At 37.1% G+C, this 22,787-nt stretch overlaps 1 protein-coding gene across 5 annotated transcripts in view; it reads left to right on the top strand.

Moving 5' to 3' along the window:
- The window catches only part of NUMB (NUMB endocytic adaptor protein), a 177,670-nt gene that overhangs the window by 26,650 nt on the left and 128,233 nt on the right, over positions 1-22,787 (top strand). For all 5 annotated transcript variants that reach the window (XM_024737744.1, XM_024737746.1, XM_024737748.1 and 2 more), the window contains exon 2: positions 8,651-8,779. The gene's annotated coding sequence lies outside the window, so the exon portion shown is untranslated. The remainder of the gene's footprint in view (positions 1-8,650; positions 8,780-22,787) is intronic.

Here is a 22,787-nt window from a genome sequence, read left to right on the forward strand (position 1 = left end):
AGAACATTGCTTTTTAAGGCTGAATAACATTCCATTGTATATCTATTTGGAATAATATTCCATTGTATGTACATTTTGTTTATTCATTAACCTATCACCGGACACATGGATTGTTTCCATCTTTTGGCTGTTGTGACCAATGCTACTGTGAACATTGGTGTACAAATACCTGTTTGAGTCCTTCTTTCAATTTTTTTAGGTATATACCATATGGAATTGCTGGATCATATGGTAATTCTATGTTTAATTTTTTGAGGAATGGCCATACATTTTACTGGTTTTCTTTTACATCTATAATTTATTATAGATGTATTTTTAATCAATAATTATAGATCTGTTTTTATCATTTTTGATGGCTGCATAGGGTTTCAGGGTATGGATATGTCATGGTTTATTTGTAGACATTTCTCCTGTTAACAATTCTTGCTATTATAAACAGGATTATGGTTCATTCATCAAATATTTATTGAACACCTGCCATATGCTAGGCATATGTAATGGCTCTTCTGTATACACATATTTGCACTCATCCATTTATTCAGAATAAATTTTTTACAAGTGGGACTGTTTTGTCAAAGGATAGGCATATTTTGAAATGTGATTATTTTCCTAAAAGTTTTTATAAACTATTTTAAAATATAGTACCTTCAGACTATACTACAAAGCTATAGTCATCAAAACAGTATGGCACTGGCACAAAAATAGAACTATAGTCCAGTGGAACAGGATAGAAAGCCCAGAAATAAACCCACGCACCTATGGTCAATTAATCTATGACAGAGGAGGCAAGACTCTACAATGATGGAAAAACAGTTTCTTCCACAGATGATGATGGGAAAACTGGACAGCTACACGTAAAAAAATGAAATTGAGATCATTCTTTAACACTGTACACAAAAATAACCTCAAAATGGATTAAAAACCTAAGTGTGAGACTGGACACTATAAAACTCCTAGAGGAAAACATAGGCAGAACACTCTCTGACAAAAATAACAGCAATATCTTTTCTGATCTGTCTCCCAGAGTAATGGAAATAAAATAAAAAATAAACAAATGGGACCTAATTAAACTCAAAAGCTTTTGCACAGCAAAGGAAACCATAAACAAATGAAAAGACAACCCAGAGATTGGGAAGAATATTTGCAAATGATGTGACTGACAAGGGATTAGTCTCCAAGATCTACAAACAGCTCCTGTGGCTTAATATCATCAAAACAAACAACCCAATCAAAAAATGGGCAGAATACCTAAATAGACATTTTTCCAATAAGACATACGAATGGCCAAGAGGCACATGTAAAGATGTTCAGTATTGCTAATGATTAGAGAAATGCAAATCAAAACTACAAAGAGATATCACCTCACACCAGTCAAAATGGCTATCATCAAAAAATCCACAAAAAATAAATACCAGAGAGGGTGTGGAGAGAAGGGGACCCTCCTACACTGTTGGTGGGAATGTAAATTGGTATAGCTACTATGGAGAACAGTATGGAGGTTCCTTAAAGATGAAAAATAGAGCTACCATATGACCCTGAAATCCCACTCCTGGGCATCTATCTGGAGAAAAACATGGTCCGAAAGGATACATGCACCTCCAATGTTCCTTGCAGCACTGTTTACAATAGCCAAGACATGGAAGCAGCCTAAATGTCCATCGACAGAGGAATGGATAAAGAAGATGTGGTACATATATACAATGGAATATTACTCAGCCATGAAAAAGAATGAAATAATGCCATTTGCAGCAACATGGTTAGACCTAGAGATTGTCATACTGAGAGAAGTAAGTCAGACACAGAAAGACAAATATTGTATGATATCGCTTATATGCAGAATCTAAAAAACAGAAACAGACTCACAGACTTAGAGAATGAACTTATGGTTACAGGGGGGCAGGGGGAAGGGTAGAGGGAAGGGATGGTTAGGGAGTTTGGGATTGACATGTACACACTGCTACATTTAAAAAGGATAACCAACAAGGACCTACTGTATAGCCCAGGGAACTCTGCTCAATGTTATGTGACAGCCTGGATGGGAGGGGAGTCTCGGGGAGAATGGATACGTGTATATGTATGTCTGAGTTGCTTTGCTGTGCACCTGAAACTATCACAACATTGTTAATTGGCTGTACTCCAATATAAAATAAAAAGTTAAAAATAAAATGCAAAAAATATATATATATAGTTCCAATAATAGTGAATAGGAGTGCCAGATTCCCCATACCTTATAAAACACTGGGTTTTATTGATCATTTTCGTATTTGTCAAGAAATTATAGTAATTTGCATCTCTTTGGTCGCTACTAGTGAAGTTGAACAGCTTGTGCTTATAATTTTGTTTCTTTTTTTGTCAGTTGGTATTCATGTATTTCTGCTCCTGTCTTTTTATTAATTTGTAAGAGCTCCTTATACACTAAGGATAGTAAACCTTTGTTTTATATTGTAGATATTTTCCCAATTTGTCATTTGTCTTTTAATTTTTCTTCATAATGTCTTTTGCAGTGTAGATGTTTTACATTTTTATAGTCAGTTTTATTAGTCCTTTACTATTTCTATTTTGGCCCATTGTTCTTGGCCCATTGTTCTTGGCCCACCCTGATTTAATATTTTATATATATATATGTATAAAATTGAGAGATTTCTAGAAAATGTTTTTTAGAAATAGAAATCTCTGCATGAACTGATTAAATCTGTTTTGAATTAAATCTGATATTGTAAGTAGTTTGGGAAAATGAAATGTAAAAGGCAGGTGAGGAATCAAAACTTTGTTTTAACCTTTTTTATTTTTGGATGAAAATCTTCATAGAGATTGATGAAAACTTTCCCAACCAATACTTAACTTGCCATAGAAAACATAGTACATATTGAACCTAATTTGCTTTTTATTGATCTCTAAGGGTTTGGGATGTATTTTCTTGTTAATTTAGATATGTAGGATATAGTAGATGGGAGAAATGATACACTAACCTCATGAGATATTCTACAGTCTACTTGCTCTAAAAATTTCTTGCACTATGTGTCATCATTAGAGGTTGTTGACAAGGATGCTGCCTCGTTGGTATTCTGCTCTTTGTCTTTGTAGCCACTTTTGCCTATATCTCATTCCTTGAGACCTTTGATTACTTTTAATCCTGATCTCTTCTTTTCTATATCTTGTTGCTATATCTGGTTCCTGATTTTTTTTGTCTTTTCCATACCTTTATTCATTTCTTTTCCTTTTGTTTCTTTTCTCTGTTTCAACAAGAGCTAGATAAGGATCGAAAGAACTTATTTCTTCTGGTTTTAAAAAAATTAATCATACCATGTAATCTTTAATTTTTATGTACAGATTCTGTCCAGCAGTGTGTAAATTTTAGGCTTCCTTAAACTCTGAGTGCATAACTCTTCTGGACAGTTGAACTTGCTAACTACCTAGATGATAGTGGAGGATGTATTGATATATGTAGAGGAAGTATTATAGTCATTTGACCTAGAATATAATAATGAAATACAGTAATATTAATAATGATGTAATGATTTGATTAAAATGTTGTTGAGTCTTATGAACTTAATCATGAACCCGCCTGTGACCTCGATCAAATCCTTTAAAGTGTTATATTTTTCCTTTTTTAAATTTAGGTGATCTCATATTTTAGCTTCCCTTGCCTTAGGTAGAATTTTGCTTACATAGCAAATGGAAGAGCCAAAGAGTTAAGAGTTGGAGGACTTTAGGGATCATCTGCTATCTATTTTGTTCCCTTTACAAATATTTGCCTGGCACTGTTTTTGTTTTGAGGATACAGTGAAGTCCCTGGCTTCATGGAGTTTACAATCTTTTATGAAAAGGTTAGGAAGAAACTATGTAGTCTTTTTTTTTTTTTTTTGTGGTACGCAGGCCTCTCCTGTTGCAGAGCACAGGCTCCAGACGCGCAGGCTCAGCGGCCATGGTTCACGGGCCCAGCCGCTCCGCGGCATGTGGAATCTTCCCGGACCGGGGCACGAACCCGTGTCCCCCGCATCGGCAGGCAGACTCTCAACCACTGCGCCACCAGGGAAGCCCTATGTAGTCCTATTTAAAGATTCCTTATTTCATTTTGGTGGGTTTCAGTATGCTCAAAAGAAAAAGGATCTGGTCCCTTATATGCCAGATAGGAAGTTACAGCAGGAGAAAGAGACCCTGAATGAGTGAACAAGGACAGTGCCTCTCAAATTTTTCTGTGTGTATGAATCACCTGAGGATCTTGTTAAATTGCAGATTCTTAGCCAATAGGTCTAAGGTAGGGCCTGAGATTCTGCAATTCTGACAAGCTTCTGGGTGCTGCTTCTGCTACTAATCTGTGAACCACACTTTGTGTAGCAAGGAATTAGTGTATAAATAAGAGAAAAGAAGAATAGCCTGCTACCATTTTGAGAGGAGTGATTTGGGGCCATGCAGCACAGACTTGGAATTCTGAGCAGCACATCACTCAGAACTTGGCCTTGGTGAAGTGAAGTGATAAGAGCTGTTAATGTTCATATACAAAGAAGGGGTATTAAGGAGGTAATCAACTGAGGTTGGATAGTGGGTGGGTCTAAAACCTTTGGAAAGATACTAGGCGGTGAAAGAGATGAGGATCTTCAGGTATGATAAAAGTAAATATCTAGTCAGAGAAACAAAATTTGTTAAGAGTTAGGTATTGACTAGGAGGACTTAGTTTGTAATTGGGAAGATTTTCTCTCCTCTTTATACTTACTCTAATTGGCATAGTGATTCTAGTAAAAAAAAAAGTAAAAATAAGTGTTTGGTTTTTTTTCTTTAAATAGTATAATTTTTTCCATAGGCATATTCTGTGTGGAGAGTATGTCAAATTTCTTTGTTTGGGCTTTCCTGGTGGCGCAGTGGTTGAGAGTCCGCCTGCCGATGCAGGGGACATGGGTCCGTGCCCCGGTCCGGGAAGATCCCACATGCCGTGGAGCAGCTGGGCCTGTGAGCCATGGCCGCTGAGCCTGCACGTCCGGAGCCTGTGCTCCCCAACAGGAGAAGCCACAATAGTGAGAGGCTCGCATACCGCAAAAAAAAAAAAAAAAATTCCTTTGTTTTACAGATCTGAATGAGCTTAAATGTGATTAAGTTGCCCTTCTCTGATCTGTTCCTCTGGTGACAGCTACTTGGAACATAAGCAACCTGGGAATTCATTTATCTTCATAGAATTAGCAGAAGACTCTTAATCTTGGAGGTGGTATAAAATGTCCAGTGGGTATCAAGCATTTATCCATAGAGAAAGATTTGGCAAGCCAAATCTTTGAACCAGCAACCTTTTATTTAGTTTTATGAATTCACAATGCTAGTGTTTCCAGTTGTGTTTTTAGAAGTTTAGATTTTTTTTTTCCCCTTTCTGGTACTATTTTAAAAGTAATATATATTCATATATCCTCTTTAATATAACACCTAGTTTGTTCCAATCTGAAGATACTGGGGAATTACTACTAACATCCATAATTTATTATGGCTCTTTGTTTTAGTGTCATTGGAACATGTTGGTTTCCTTTTAAAATATTGGGTTGGTTGGGCTTCCCTGGTGGCGCAGTGGTTGAGAGTCCGCTTGCCGCTGCAGGGGACACGGGTTCGTGCCCCGGTCCAGGAAGATCCCACATGCCGCAGAGCGGCTGGGCCCGTGAGCCATGGCCACTGAGCCTGCGGGTCTGGAGCCTGTGCTCCGCAACGGGAGAGGCCACAGCAGTGAGAGGCCCGCGTACCGCAAAAAAAAAAAATATTGGGTTGGCCAAAAAGTTAGTTTGGGTTTTCTGTAAGGAAAAACCCGAAAGAACTTTTTGGCCAGCCCAATAGTTATAATATTGTAAGGAGACTTAGTTATTGTACTGTTATGTAGGCAGAAAGATATGAAATGTAATCATGGACAAAATCTCAGTGTTCCTTTAATTGTATTGGTTCATTATGATTAAATGAACCACATGTCAAGTTTTTTCGCTAGTTACGTACCCAGTGCGATTTCTGGCATATTTGAAAAGCGTTTGCTACACCAATTGTTATTTCAGTATTTAGTTCTCTTTTAACATAACTGTTAAAACTGAAAGTAAAACACTAAAAGCATTATAGTCTGTTCTAGAATCAGGCCAAGGAAGAAATTAAGTAAAACACATTATAGGCTAAAAATATATTTGCAAATTACGTCTGAAATTGTTTTGTTAGAGCATCTACTGGAAATGCAATTCAGCTGTTCTTATTCTGTGGGTTTTTAAAAAGGTAGTTATCTGGGGACTTCCCTGGTGGTCCAGTGGGTAAGACTTCTCACCCCCAGTGCAGCAGGCCGGGGTTCGATCCCTGGTTGGGGAACTAGATCCTGCATGCATGCTGCAACTAAGAAGCCTGCATGCCGGAACTAAGATCCGGCTCAGCCAAAATAAATAAAATAAATTTAAAAATAAATTAAAAATAAAAATAAAAATGTAAATATCTCAAAGTAGATGTCCATACAAAATAAGTTTCTAATGTTTTCCAGTTTTTAACCCAGTTTTCCTTTAGAACCATATAAGCCTTTCCTATATATTCTGAAAACTCAAGATAGTAATACCTGGAAATGTAATTGAAATATGAAATAAATGGAAAAGTAATGTAAATGTAAAGTAAATGAGAAAGAAAATACAGATAAGTCTAACACTGAAATAATTAAATTTAAGAATAAAATTAGGGTGTGACTTGTTAATATTACACCACCACATTGGTGTGTAATTGAGCCTTTGAGGGCAGGAACTATATTATATATTTGTGTTTAGCGCACATATTAAAGGACTCTTTGTTTAGTTTTTTTTTTTTAAGACTCATTAGGAGCATATGTTTCTAGTTCTGGTAAAATCTGTTTTGTTTTGTTTTTTCTTAAAGTTATTTAGTTAAAGAAAAATAAAAAGAGGAGTCTGGAGTCATGCAGCCTGATTTTTTTTTTTTTTAATCCAAACCCTACTGCTTAGTAGTTTTGTGATGTTGGAAGTAACTTGACTTCTCTGTGCCTCAGTTTTTCTGGTTATAAAATTATTAATAGTCCATTTCATAAGTATTGTTGTTGGGATTAAGTGAGATAATTAATCCACGGAAAATGCTTTGAAGAGTTTTGGCACACAGTAAGTATTCAATAAATGTTAGTTGCTGCTAGTCTTTTTATTTGGGAACACCACTATTGCATTGTCTATGATGAATTTATTTTGCTTTTTAAAACAGGCATGCATATCCAGGTTCTAATACGACAGGTTTGGGTGCTTAACATACACGTAAAATTAGTTTCGAATAAAAATCTTAAGAATTTTTACTTTCAGCTACTATAACTTTAATTCCTGTATAAAAAAAGAGAGAGAAGCCATTCATTCAATAAGTCATTTTTTCCTAATAAACTTTATTGATACCTGTTCTTTATAAGGCATTGTACTAGGTGCTAGGAATGTAAAATGGAGCAAACTTGGGTGTGTCCTTCAGTGGTTCAGAGGCTAGTAGAGAAAGGTACCACTGAGTGTAAATCAGTGTTGTAAATAGCCCCTTTTGTGCCAGCTCATTAATACATGATACATTTTTATTTTGTCTTCTGGAAGGTATATAAGCCAAATTTGTGGGTGGATTGGCCCTTTATTTTTAGCATCTTGTCTGTTTACCACAACTCAGTGGTATCTGTAATCATTCCTGTTTTGCAAATATGGAAATTTGCAAATTGAGGTTCAAAGAGGTAGTTTCCTCATACAGCTACAAAACTCAGTCCAAAATCCTACTTAATTTAAAAACTCATTCATTTTACTGTTCTACCTCCTGTATGTTTGTCGTAGATGCAAGACCTCTCTTTGAAGACTTAACCCATTAAATTGTATTTGAGGTTTATGTGTCTATTTCCCTGTTAGATTGGGAGATTTTTTAGAGCAGGGACTAGTCTTAAGTATTTCTGGGCCCCCCCCCCAGCAACTAGTAGAGTACTTGTCACATATTAGTTACCTAATAAAAGTTGAGTAGTGAATGAATATGTAGAATGTTAGAAGTAAAAGGAATTTTAGAGCTCATGTAAATATTAGACACTAAATTTCTAAAATAGAATTTTTGATTGTTTACATAGGGCTTCAGCTTTTGATTTTGCCTATTTAGGGTATTTAAAACACAACTACTACTGTCTATCACATCATCTCATAAAAGAAGCCATTTTAACACCAAAAAAGTAGGAAAGGCAATCTCATAGTAAGCACAGTTTGGTAACTTTAAACCCATCTTTTTGGTCATGGCTGGTACCTGTTCAAGAATTAGATTTCAGGAACTATTATCTAATGCAGTCCTCTCCTTTTAGAGATGATGTATCTGAATCTAGAGAAGTATCCAAGTTCTTAGAGCAAGGCAGAATGACCCCTGAGTTTAGAACCCAGGTCTTCTGACTCTCAGCCCCAAATTTTGATCCTGTCCCCTCAGTCTTCATCACATGCTGAGATTAAGGCACAATTTGTGGCTTCACTAAGATCATATAGCTGTTAAGAAGTAGAGTTGGACTGAATCCATGTTACCCAAATCCATTTTAGCGAAACCTGTGCATTCACTTCCATGTAATTTTAACCTACTCTAACAGCTCCCATTCAGTTGTAGAGATGGAATTATAAGTGATTTTAAAAAGATGGCTATATTTAGCGCTTTCTTTCCTTGAAAATTTCAGATTTGGGGCTTAAACAACTTCCAGGGAAGAAGGCCAGTGCAGCTGCTGTTGCAACCCAAGATTTTGATCCACATCCATAGATTGGAATATTGGTGGGCCAGCCATCCTCAGACACCTCACTGAGGACAGGTAAGTGAAAGAGATAAGAAGGATAAGAAAAGTAGAATGAGTGCTGATACGATTCCTTCCTATTTCTTGTTAGATGCAAACAGTTGACTGCCTTTAAGAATTTAACCCTTTATCCTATTAAAAACAAAGCATTTGGAATTCTAGGTGGGTGGGCAAAACATTTTCTTGATTGTAAAATATGTGTCAAAATGTTATCAGTGGTGAAACTTAGGGTAATTAAAATGTTTTTCTTTTTGTATGTTTTTCCAAATTGTATTTATGAACTTGCGTTAGTTACCTATTGTTGCATAACAAAACACTGGAACTTAGTGGTTTGAAACACATCAGTCATTTATTTTGCTCATGAATCCACAATTTGGGCAAGGCTCGCTTGGTGGGGACAGTTTGTCTCTGTTAAGAAGTGGTGTGAGGTGGGGTTGCTGGAGGGAGGGTGGTGGCTCAATGGCTGGGAGCTAGAATCATTTTTCTTTTAACATCTTAATTGGAGTATAATTGCTTTACATTGTTGTATTAGTTTCTGCTATATAACAAAGTGAATCAGCTATACATATACTTATATCACCATATCCCCTCTCTCTTGCGTCTCCCTCCCACCCTTGAATCATTTGAAGGCTTGCTCACTTGTGTCTGGTGGTTAATGCTCTCTGCAGGCCAGAACAGTTGCAGATGACCTCTCTTTTTGGCTGCTTGGCTTCCTCACAGCATGGTGGGTTCCAAGCGAGAGCATCCCAAAAGAGCAAGGTGAAGTTACATGGCATATTTGACTTAGTTTTGGAAGTCACCTAGTGTTACTCTGCTCTTTTTTGGTTGAGGTAGTCATAAAGGTCCACCCAGGTTCAGAGGAGGGGCTGGACATAGACCCCACCACTTGAAGGGAAGAGTATCAACATCAATTTATAAGAGCATATGGGATGGAATCTGCCATTGTAGCCATTTTGGGATGATATAATCTGCCACAATTTGTATTACTTTTAAGATAAAGAATATAAACAAGGGTATAATAAATGAAAAACTGGGATATTTGCAGGAAATTATGGTGTATGAGTCCAATAAGAATTTTTTGTGCTCTTCTTGTCTACTAGAATATGATATTGAAAATAAGATGCCCAAACAGGAAGAAGTGAAATAGATTTTGAATTTTCTTGCGTATCAACAAAGCAGCATACTGCTATAATCAAAAGTAGAGACAAAAATTTATACACAAGATGCAAAATAAGATTTGTAGTTCGGGTTTGTTTTTTTTTAGAAAATGCTAGTTATTTTTGTTCAAAGTTTACTTGGGTTTTTTTTTCTTGTTTATTTTAATAATTTGAGAATTATTTGGGAAAGTGATTTCCAATACAGTATTTAGATTTGAGAAATTAGTGCCAGTGTTATCATCATATGTATCAAGTTTGTCTCTCTGCTTCTTTTAAGAAAAACTGTGTAATCTTTTTCAGGATTTTTTTTACCTGCTAAACTTCTGCTAAATAGGAAAACATTTTTTCAGTGTGGCAGTAAAACTTGGAAAGTTATAGAATGTTTGGTTGTCTTATTGATCACACTTACCAATTATATAAATTGTGGCATTTATATAATTATATAAAATTATATAGATCTGTGGCAATTTTGAATATAGCTAATACTCAATTTCTGGATGTAACGGGATGTTTTTAGATAATCTTCTAAGCGTTACATGAGGGTGTTGATCCATTCACTATAGCTGGGAAATAAGTTCTAGGGAGCAAGCGTCTCATTATCTCTTAGACCCAGAACATTTTCTTGCTGTCTAGATGCTTTCCCATTTCTAGTTGATTTATGTTATAATGAGCCTAATTCAGTTGAGTTGGTTCACTACTATTTCCCCACTACTCACAGGTAGATAGTTACTTTACAATGGAAAGTGACTGAACCAGCTATTGTGACAATAGAGGTAATCGTTTTTCTCTCAACTGTGAATAATAAGAATTGACTGAATTTGTGAAATAATATATTTTAGTTCAAAAGGTACAATAATTGGGAAAGCTGTTTTTGTTTTTCTTGGCATTTAAAAACAAGATGAGATGGTTTCCAGGAGAATTAGATTGGGAATAATGATTACAGATATTATAAAATAGTGTATCTTATACAACAACAAAATATATGCATATATGTACGAACATATATAAAGTCTTTAAGCAACTAACTTGCTGCCTTTTTTGTTTTAAGCATTTTTTTAGCCCACTTTTGCGTTTAAGTAGTCTGAATCGGTGAATTGCTGATAACATCTCCAGGTTTACTGAATACTTTGCCTTGCCTCCTTTCCACAAGGCCAATGCCTGAGGGGATAAAAATCCCTTAAGTAAGTGAGATACTGCTTTCTGACTGAAGCTAAAACAAAAGACAATGGAAACTCCTAAAACACCATATAGAAATTGCAAATATGGTGGTGTTTAGTCTGTGGTACTTTATTCAATTCATGGAAGGAGGTAAATGATGAGGTTCTCTTGTAAATATGAATGGCTGTGTAAATATTCTTTTAAAACGCAAAAAGAATTTTGAATAATTGTGGAAGGCAGACATATTTCTTTGGGGTCGGTGGTTCTCCTACTTACCATTATCTTTTGGTGAGATTCTTATTTCTAACAAATGGCGTTCAGTTCATGCTTATTCAGGTTTTTGGCAAAACAGAAGTTGTGTGACTTTCTTCTTGTGTGTGCCCCATTATTAAAAGGTATGGTACCTTTTATATATGAAATGTTTAACAAAAGTATTTAAAATCTGTGGCAAGGAATTGATTGGCCTAGCATAAAATTGACCATATTGGGGACTTCCCTGGTGGTCCAGTAGTTAAGAATCCGCCTTCCAATGCAGCGGACGTGGGTTCGAGCCCTGGGTGGGGAACTAAGATCCCGCATGCCATGGGGCAACTAAGCCCGCGTGCTCTAGAGCCCATGTGCCGCAAAAGAAAGATCCCACATGCCGCAACTAAACACCTGATGTAGCCAAATAAATAAATAAAGTATTTTTAAAAAATTTGACCATGTTAATCTTTTATTTTGGCTGCACTGCGCGACTGTGGGATCTTCGTTGCCTGACCAGGGCTCAAGTCTGTGCCCCTTGAATTGGAAGCATGGAGTCTTAACCACTGGATTGCTAAGGAAGTCCCCATATTAATAATTTCTTTTTATAAATTTATTTTATATTTACTTTTGGTTGCATTAGTTCTTTGTTGCTGCACGTGGGCTTTCTCTAGTTGCAGTGAGTAGGGGCGACTCTTCGTTGCAGTGTGCGGTCTTCTCATTGCAGTGGCTTCTCTTGTTGTGGAGCACGGGCTGTAGGTGCGTGGGCTTACGTAGTTGTGGCACACAGGCTCAGTAGTTGTGGCCCACGGGCTTTGTTGCTCCGCGGCATGTGGGATCTTCCCGGATCAGGGCTCGAACCCGTGTCTCCTTCATTGGCAGGTGGATTCTTAACCACTGCGCCACCAGGGAAGTCCCCATCTTACTCATTTTTAAGTGTACAGTTCAGTAGTATTAAGTATGTTCACATTGTTGTGCAGCCAATCTCCAGAACTCTAAACCTTGCAAAACTGAAGTTCTACCCAATAAACAACTCCCTATTCCCTCCCTCCCTCTAGCTCCTGGCAACTAACATTCGACTTTCTGTGTATGAATTTGACCACTCTAGGTACTTGATGTAAGTGGAATCATACACTATTTATCTTTTTGTGACTGGCTTATTTCACTTAGCATGATGTCCTCAAGGATCATACATGCTGTAGCATGTATCAGAATTTCCTTCATTTTTAAGGCTGAATAATATTCCATTGTATATACCACATTTTGTTTATCCATTTATCCTTTGATGGACACTTGGGTTGCTTCCGCCTTTTGGCTACTGTGAATAATGCTGCTATGAATACTGGTGTACAAATACCTCTTTGAGCCCCTGCTTTCAGTTCTTTGGGTGTATACCCAAAAGTGGAATTGTGGTAATTATGTTTAAATTTTGAGGAACTGCCATACCATTTCCATAGTGGCTGCACCATTTTACATTCTCACCAACAATGCACAAGAGTTCCAGTTTCTCCATATCCTCACCAACACTTTTTATTTTCTGTTTGTTTTTCAGTAATAGCCTTTCTATGCAAAAAGCATGGACTTTTGATCAGATATACTGGAGTGAGTGCTGGTGGGGAGCCCACCTCTTCATACCCATGTGACCTGGAGCACATTTGTTAACCTCATCTGTTAGAAGGGTACAATTGTCCTTCTATCATTCAGTATTAAATGTTAGGATGGCCTGGCACAGTCTAGACGTTCAGTAAATGTTGCTTGCCTCCTTGACCCCATCACTCCTGGAAGTCTGCATTGATTCCTTCTGTGTCGTCTTCTCTCCCCTGAGCAGCCAGCTCCAGTTGGAATTAAAGCTTGGAAAAAAAAAAAATAATAATAATAGCCTTTCTAACGGGTGCTAGGTGGTATCTCATTGTGCTTTTTTTTTTTTTTTTTTTTTTTTTTTTTTTTCTCATTGTGCTTTTGATTCGTATTTTTCTAATGATTAGTGATGTTGAGCCATCTGAGCATCTTTTCCTGTGCTTGTGGGCCATTATACAAATATAAATATAGTTTCTGTGGAGAATATCTATTCAAGTCCTTTGCCTGTTTTCTAATCACGTTGTTTGGTTTTCTTTGTTGTTGCATTGTTGGAGCTCTGGATATTAACTGCTTATCAGATATAAGATTTGTAGACAATTTTTCCTATAGGTTGCCTTTTGACTCTGTCGATTGTGCCCTTTGATGAGCAGAAGTTTTTAATTTTGGTGTAGTCTAATTTATCTATTTTTACTTTTGTTTCCTTTGATTTTGGTGTCCTATACAAGGACTCATTTCCAAGTCCAATGTCATGAAGCTTTGCACCAATGTTTTCCTCTAAGAGTTTTATAGTTTTAGATCTTATATTTAAGTCTTTGATCCATTTCAAGTTAATGTTTGTATAGGGTATAAGGTTGAGTTAATTTTTTTTATATGGCGTGAGGTAAGGGCTCAGCATCATTCTTTTGCATATGGTTATACAGTTGACCAAGCACCATTTGTTGAAGAGACTGTTCTTTCCCTCATTGAATGGTCTTGGCATCCTTGTTGAAAATCAATTGGCCATAGATATATGGATTTATTTCTGGACTCTCAATTCTTTTCCACTGATCTATATGTCTATCCTTATGTCAGTACCATACTGTTTGATTACTGCAGCTTTGTAGTTAAGTTTTGAAATGAGGAAGTGTGAGTCTTCTAACTTTGTTCTTTTTTATTTTTTTTTTTGCTGTACGTGGGCCTCTCACTGCTGTGGCCTCTCCTGTTGCGGAGCACAGGCTCCAGACACGCAGGCTCACCAGCCATGGCTCTCAGGCCCAGCCGCTCCGCGGCACGTGGGATCCTCCCGGACCAGGGCACAAACCCACGTCCCCTGCATTGACAGGTGGACTCTCAACCACTGTGCCACAAGGGAAGCCCCTAACTTTGTTCTTCTTTTTCCAGATAGTTTTGGCTGTTTGGGACCCCTTGAGATTCCATATGAATTTCAAGATTGGCTTTTCTATTTCTGAAAAACAGGCTGTTGGAATTTTGGGAGGGATTGCATTGAATTTGTAGATTGCTTTGGGTAGTATTGCCATTTTAAAATAAATTATTTATTTATTTGGTTGCACCAGGTCTTAGTTGCGACAGGCGGGCTCCTTAGTTGCAACAGGTGGGCTCCTTAGTTGCAGCATGTGGGCTCCTTAGTTGTGGCATGTGAACTCTTAGTTGTGGCAGGCACGTGGGATCTAGTTCCCTGACCAGGGATAGAACCTGGGCCCTGTGCGTTGGGAGCTTAGAGTCTTATCCACTGTGCCACCAAGGAAGTCCCAGTATTGCCATTTTAACAATATTAAGTTCTTCAGTTCATGAGCATGGAATGTCTTTCCATTTATTTAGGTCTTTAATTTCTCTCAACAGTTCTTTGTAGCTTTTTTCAGTACAGAAGTCTTAGTTAAACTTATTTCTAGGTATTTTATCCTTTTGGATGCTATTATAAATGGCATTGTTTTCTTAATTGCCTTTTTGGATATTTTACTGCTAGTATAGTTGACCCTTGAACAACATGGGTTTGACTGAATCACTTTGATGTGTACCTGAAGCGTACGTTAACTATACTTCAATTAAAAACAAAAACAAGAACATGGGTTTGAACTGCAAGGGTCTATTTATACGTGGATTGTTTTCAATAAATGCATATAATACTATGAGACCCAATATTGGTTGAATCCATAGATGTGGAACCTCGGACTGGGAGGAACGGATATGTAGGGCAGATTATAAAGTTTTACATGGATTTTCGGTGGCATGGAGGGTAGTGCCCTTAACCTCTGTGTTGTTCAAGGGTCAACCTTATACAGAAACTAAACTGATTTTGTATGTTGATATTGTACCCTGAAAATTTTGCTAATTTCATTTATTAGCTCTAACGCGCGCGCGCGTGTGTGTGTGTGTGTGTGTGTGTGTGTGTGTGTATTCTTTGGGGTTTTCTACATGTAGAATCAAGATATCTGAGAATAGAGATAGTTTTACTTCTTTATAATTTGGATTCCTTCTATTTCCTTTTCTTGCTTAATTCTCTAGCTAGCATGTCTAGTACAGTATTGAATAGGACATTTTTGTTTTAAATAAATTTATCTTTGGCTGTGTTGGGTCTTTGTTGCTGCATGCGGGCTTTCTCTAGTTGGGGTGAGCAGGGGCTACTCTTTGTTGAGGTGCGCAGGCTTCTCATTGCCATGGCTTCTCTTGTTGTGGAGCCATGGGCTCTAGGCGCAAGGGCTTCAGTAGTTGTGGCACATGGGCTCAGTAGTTGTGGCTTGTGAGCTCTAGAGCGCGGGCTCAGTAGTTGTGGCACACAGGCTTAGTTGTTCCGTGGCATGTGGGAGCTTCCTGGACCAGGGATTGAACCCATGTCCCCTGCATTGGCAGGTGGATTCTTAACAACTGCACCACCAGGGAAGCCCAATTCTGCATATTACAAGAGCTTAATCATTCATAATGACTGCCATTTTTATATTATATCAGTAGAGATATAAATTTGTCTTGGTTTTAACCTGATCATAATATTTAAAAAATGTTAGCTTCTGAGAGAATTTGGAAGTTTACTAACTCCAAGTTACTTTGACTGATTGAACAGTCTGTGTCAGAGGATTGACAGTAAAAACTTCATGACGTGGGCCTCTGTTTATAAGGGCACAGATTGTGTGTTAATCAGTAAACATTAACATTAGAGATACTTTGCACAGATGTTTTTCTTTTATCTTCTAGCTATGGAAGAGAAAACTTATCTATTAACCCCGACTCACAGAGAACCATATAAATTTACAGGAAAGGTGAATCCTAAGAGCCTTTTCTGACTACAGTAGAAGGAAGTCAGAGCTCCCTCTCCCGTTGGGATAATTTAATCTTTAGAAAAGGGAGCCTTTGAGAATTTTGATATCTTTGAATCTCTGGAGAGTCTTAAAACGATAAACATCAGGAAAGTCCAGTTCTGGCAGTGGTTAAAGGTAAATTAGAAAACTCAGTGCTCAATAAAACCAGGGTTAGAATGAGCAGCGAAGGATGAATTAAAGATTAACGGGATTTTTTTTTTTTTTTTCTGGTACGCGGGCCTCTCACTGTTGTGGCCTCTCCCGTTGTGGAGCACAGGCTCCGGACGTGCAGGCTCAGTGGCCATGGCTCACGGGCCCAGCCGCTCTGCGGCATGTGGGATCTTCCCGGACTGGGGTACGAACCCGTGTTCCCTGCATCGGCAGGCAGGCTCTCAACTACTGCGCCACCAGGGAAGCCCTAACGGGATATTTGGATATGTATATTTCTTTACATTATATCTCATCCTTTTGAATATGTTAATACTAGTTAATATTTATTAAGAACTGTTTCACAGAAAAATATGATTGAATGAAAAATGTGTTATTTTCAGAGTCCATTAACTCTATAAGAAAACCCTGGTTATTCATATCATAAAACTGCACCATTTTCAGCAGTTGCATTTTACCCAATTCGTGACATGTTGATTTAAGAAAAAGTAGAGGAGAACTTTTAGAGGCTTGAGCAGCTTGCAAATTAAGTCTGTAAAGTGATGACAGTGCCATAAGAAGGAATTTCCCAGAGCTTGGGGTACTGTATTGAAATTAACTCTTTTTGCCAGAGCAAAACTGAGATAGTATTGATTGGGTCTGGTCTTTGGAATTTTAAGATTAATAAGAATATTGTCATTTATTTTATCAGTGTAATATGGACCTGCTAAACATGGAATCTCAGGATGATTTTGTGATGTGAATAATTTAATAGTCTTACTCTGCATTTTAACTTTAAGCAAGTCTTTTTCTTTGCATTCTCACGGTCATTGTCTTGCATTTAGGTGTCATTGATGTCTTTCAACTGTCAAATAGGCCCCCAACCAGCCTTTTTACTGCCAGCTTTGTGTTCTAGTCTATTAGGAACTTGCTTTGCATAGATATCTGCATTAAAATTTTTAATTATATTTATTATTTTTAGGTAGATTTATTGACAGTACAGGCATACCTCATTTTATTGCACTTTGCTTTGTTGAACTTCACAGATACTGCATTGTTTACAGATTGAAGGTTTCTGGCAGCCCTGCATGGAGCAAGTCTGTTGGCGCTATTTTTCTCAACAGCATTTGCTCACCTCATGTCTCTGTGTCACATTTTGGTAATTCTCACAATATTGCAGATATTTTCATTTTCATTATATTTGTTACGGTGTTCTGTGATCAGTGATCTTTGGTGTTACTGTTGCAAAAGATTATGACTCACTGAAGGATCAGGTGATATTTAACATTTTTTAGCAATATAGTATTGTTTTTACATGATTTGTTTTTCATTTTTTAAATGCACAGTATGATGTTAAAATACACGACACTGTTTGAAAACAAATATTTCAGAATTTTTTTAAAATGACATGAAATCCACTGATGTCCAGAATCCTTAACAAGGTAATAGATCTTCCTGAATAATTCTTTTACTCAAATAAGAAGGAAAATAAAGTTTCACGCTTTCTGGAGAGTGGTTAATGAAAGTTCATTCTGTCACCCAAGTAAGTTGACAAAGACAGACCAAATACTAGTGATGTTTCTGGACCTAACCTCTTAGAACCAGGTCTTGCAGTGGGTGCTGATTCTTTTTTTTTACACTACTGGATTGGTTCCAGAGGGCCCAGTGACATGATGGGAAATCAGGAAACTCAAAGATTGGCTTCGTACTTCACCAGGTCATTCTCTCCACCTACACATGCTTTTTGCTCTGTCTCATGTCTTTTTCCCCAGGTGGGGTAATAGGATCCTTAAATAACTCAGGGCCCATCTCCTGCCCTTAGGAACATCACTCAGCCATCCTATCACAGTCAGGCTGCTTTGGACAGGGCAAAACTGCATACCTATTGGAACTTAAATGTTGATGGCCATTGTCCCAACCTAAATTTTTAATCTTCTGTAGGGGAATTTGTTGCAGTTGTACCAAAGTGAGGTAAAGTTGAGTAACCCCATTTTTTTCTGAACCAGTTGCTCTGGGGTCAGGACGGACGAATGCAAATATACTGCAATGTTAACGAAGGGCAAGGTTGTCCAGCTTGGCTATTTTGGGCAATATTTATTTTAAAAACAAAACAAAACAAAAACCCTTAATAACATTTCTTTTCATAAAGAGATTTTTGGAAAGAAAGTCCTTCCAAGAGTAATGTTTCAAAAACACTTAACATTTTCACTTGAAATCTTTATGTTGGAAGATGATCATGGCTTGGTCCACTTTCATGTAATGGGCAGTCATAAGGTTGATGGATGCCTCCAGCTACCCACAGGCCCCACTTGCTGGGAAGGGTTCTTTCTTCTAAGGAACCTAAAATCCATGTGCATCATTAACAGAGCAGATGATTTCATGTGAGAATAGTGATTTAGTAAACTCCCTACCCAGAGAGTAAGGACCTCACTGAATTCTTTTATAATGTTGAAAATGTGAATGGATATGTCTGGAAATTGACAATCTCAACTGTGTAAAGGATTAAGAAAAAAACAAACATATAGTCCAAACTTCCACCCAGTACATCTTCTCAATTTATCATTGAACTTCTCGATAATCAAGGGCTCTTCAATTCCTGATTTCTTACAGTTCTTACTACAGGGAAGGGAGTGCTCGGTTCTAACACGATGGCTGGAAACTAGATTGGTTTCTCCATCTCTCTCCTTCCAAGTAACTCTCCTTGGTTCCTCTTTTCACAGTGGGAGGAAACATCATCATGTTGGTTCTTTGGTTGCATTGGTGGTGATGTTCAACATTTTTTAGCAATATAGTATTTTTAAATTAAGGTATGTACATTGTTTTCTTAGACATAATGCTATTGTACACTCTATTTAGACTACAGTATAGTGAAAAAATAACTTTTTTCCAGTTTTAGTGAGACATAATTTACATACAGCACTATATAAGTTTAAGGTATACAGCATAGTGATTTGACTCATCTATAACATGAAATGATTATCACAGTAAGTTTTGTGAAACTTATCCATCATCTCATATATATATACAAAATTAAAGAAATAGGAAAAAATTTTTCCTTGTGATGAGAACGCTTAGGATTTACTCTCTTAACAACCTTCATTTATGACACACAGCAGTGTTCATTATATTTATCATGTTGTACATTACATCCCTAGTACTTATAACTGGAAGTTTGTACCTTTTGAGTGCCTTCATGTAATTCCCCCTCCCTATACCCTCCTGCCTCTGGTAACCACAAATCTGATTCTTTTTTCCTATGAGTTTTATTTGTTTGTGATGACCTACAACACTATGTTAGTTCCTGTTATACAACATGTTGATTTGATATTTCTGTACATTTCAAAATGATCACAATGACAAGTCTAGTTACAGTATGTCACCATGCAAAGTTATTGACTGTGTTCCCCACACTGTACATTTCATACCCGTGATTCATTTATATTGCAACTGGAAGTTTAGACTTCTTAATCTCCCTCACTTATTTCTTTCCTCCCCATCCCCTCCCCTCGGGCAACCACCTATTTGTTCTCTCTGTCTGTAACTCTGTTTCTGTTTTGTTGTTTGTTCATTTGTTCTACATATAATAAACATAACTTTTATATGCACTAGGAAACCAAAAAATTTGTTTGCCTTTATTGTGATATTTGCTTTATTGCAGTGGTCTAGAACTGAACCTGCAATATCTCCAAGGTATGTCTGTAATTTATATACCACAAAATTCACTTGTTATAAGTGTACAGATCAGTGACTTTTAGTAAACTTACAAAGTTATATGACCATCTCCAAAATTCAGTTTTAGAATATTTTCATTACCCCCCTTCCCCCCCCCACCAAATTCCTTATGCCATTTGCAGTCAATTCTTGTTTCTACCTCCAGCCTCAGGTAGTCAGTGATCTATTTTCCATTTTCACAAATTTGCTTTTTCTGGAGATTTCATATAAATAGAATCATACATCAATATGTGGTCTTGTGTCTGGCCTTTTTCGCTTAATGATTTTGAGGTTTATCCATATTGTAGCATGTATCAAGCAGCATTGTTCCTTTTCATTGTTGAATAGTATTCCATTGTGTGGATATAGCACATTTAAAAAATTCATTCATCAGTTGATAGATGTTTGGATTGCTTCCACTTTTTGACTGTTATTATATTTATATCATATTTATCATCTCATCCTTTAAACATTTTCTACTTATGTGTTTAATATGTGACTATAGTAATGTCTAGATGTAGTATACATACACACACATTGAGGGATATGCTCAAAATTTTTGGTAATGGGGTACAGGATCAAAAAAGTTTGGAGGTCACTGTTCTAGTCCAGAACAGTCAGAAAACAGAAAATAACCCAAATTATCCTAAGTCACAGGTCTGATTTACCACTCATAAGTAAACCTACTACTTGTGAAATAAATTCCTAAATGTGGTGTTTAAGGAGCCCTACCTTATGGGCCTAAACTTTATCTGCTTTCTAGCTACCACTTCAGTTTTACAGCCCACTGCTTCCTTTTAGATCATTCTCACCATATTCCTTGTAGTTCCTTCAGTAAATTCTGCCTTTGAGCTTTTGCTAACTATTCCCCTTGCTTAGAATGCTATTTGCTGCCCACCTTTAGCCTCTTGGGGGTACTATGATAAATTATTTAAGTTCCAGCTAAATCACTTCTCTGAATTGCTTCCTGGCTTACCCAAGTCAATTTAACCACTTCATCTTCTATGATACCTCTGTATCTAGCATGTACCTTTATTATAGCAACTCTCAAACTAAATTGCAATTATTTATTAGTGTATCTTCACTGCACTGCTACCTCCCTGAGGACAAGGAATGGGCCTGTTCATCCAATACTTGTTGAATAAATGAATGGGTAGTAGCTTCATGGGTGAGCCACTTGCATGACCCTGAGAGTGAGTGCCACCTTAAATTTTGTGCTAGGGTACCTCACTTGCCTCATCCTAGTTTATTAGACCCTGGTTGCATCTAATAAAACTAGGTTAGATCCCCCTGGCTTATAACTGGACCTGATAAACTTTAGATTGGTTTTAGATTGGTCATGCTGCCTTCTATTTTCAATACTTGATATCACAGGAAATAAATCTTTGTTAAGAGACTTTTAATAAAATTTAGACTGAGAATTGGAGATCAGTTTACCTTGATTTTTCTTGTATCACACACTGCATAATATTTGGTACATAATAGGAGTTTAATTAAGGTCTGGTAAATGTAATAGTAAGAGCAAAGAGTGATTGACCTTTTCCTGTGTGCCAAGTACTGCTCTAAATCCTTTACATGTATTAACTCATTTAATCCTCATAGCAAGTTCATAAAGTAGGAACTGTTTGTTACCCTCATTTGACAGCCAAGGAATCTGAAGCTCAAATATCCACATTAGTAAAGGGCATGTGACTCAAACCTGAGCAAAATCTGGCTCTAGAGCCTTCCCACTTAACCACTGTTCAGTAGAGCAAAGGAAGAGGTTTAATTTTTCATATAGGGTGGTTCCAAAAATAGTTTTCAGGTAAGATAAATAGATATCCTCTTAGAGTAAATATTTTAGTGGCAAAGTTTGATCATTTAATAATTCAGTGTTAGGAATGATTATTTTTCTAGACTGAGCTTAAAAATTAGCTTTACCAGGAAGCTTTTGGTTTTTTTTTTTTTACTCTGTGTTCTCTAGCTCCCTTGAAAGAGTTTAAGTACACTTACAGTGTTTTGTGTTTGTTTCTCTGAATAAATGAAACTACTTAAGGGACAAGACTTACTCAGTTCTTTATCCCAAGGCTTAGAACAAAGTTACTGTTCAATAAATGTAAGTTGAATGAGTGAATTGGTGAGTTTGGTATTGTAACCCAGGTCCTCTCATCCTAGGTTCTATGCTTCTACCTGGTTTAAACACTACTCCCTCCCTAGATGTTTTTTTTTGGTTGCTGTTGTTAGCTTTTGGGATCTTACTTCCCCAACCAGGGATTAACCCCTTGCCCTCAGCAGTGAAAGCATGGGGTCCTAACCACTGGACCACCAGGGAATACCCCCTAGATGTTTTTATCCCTGCCAAAACTTATCTTTTGTCCTGATAATTCCTGTAGGATATTTTATGTATAGTGATTTATTCCTTCTAGTATGTATACTTCTGTTATTTGTATGTTTTTAAAAAATTTTTTATACAGCAGGTTCTTATTAGTTGTCTATTTTATACATATTAGTGTATATATGTCAATCCTAATCTCCCAGTTCATCCCACCACCACCACACCCCCGCCACTTTCTCCACTTGGTCTCCATACGTTTGTTCTCTACACCTGTGTCTCTATTTCTGCCTTGCAAACCAGTTCATCTGTACCATTTTTCTAGGTTCCACATATATGCATTAATATACGATATTTGTTTTTCTCATTCTGACCTACTTCACTCTGTATGACAGTCTCTAGATCCATCCACATCTCTACAAAAGACCCAA

The sequence above is a fragment of the Neophocaena asiaeorientalis genome, unplaced genomic scaffold (assembly GCF_003031525.2).
Source record: "Neophocaena asiaeorientalis asiaeorientalis breed wild unplaced genomic scaffold, Neophocaena_asiaeorientalis_V1.1 scaffold49, whole genome shotgun sequence".
In the NCBI taxonomy this organism is placed as follows: Eukaryota; Metazoa; Chordata; class Mammalia; order Artiodactyla; family Phocoenidae; genus Neophocaena; species Neophocaena asiaeorientalis.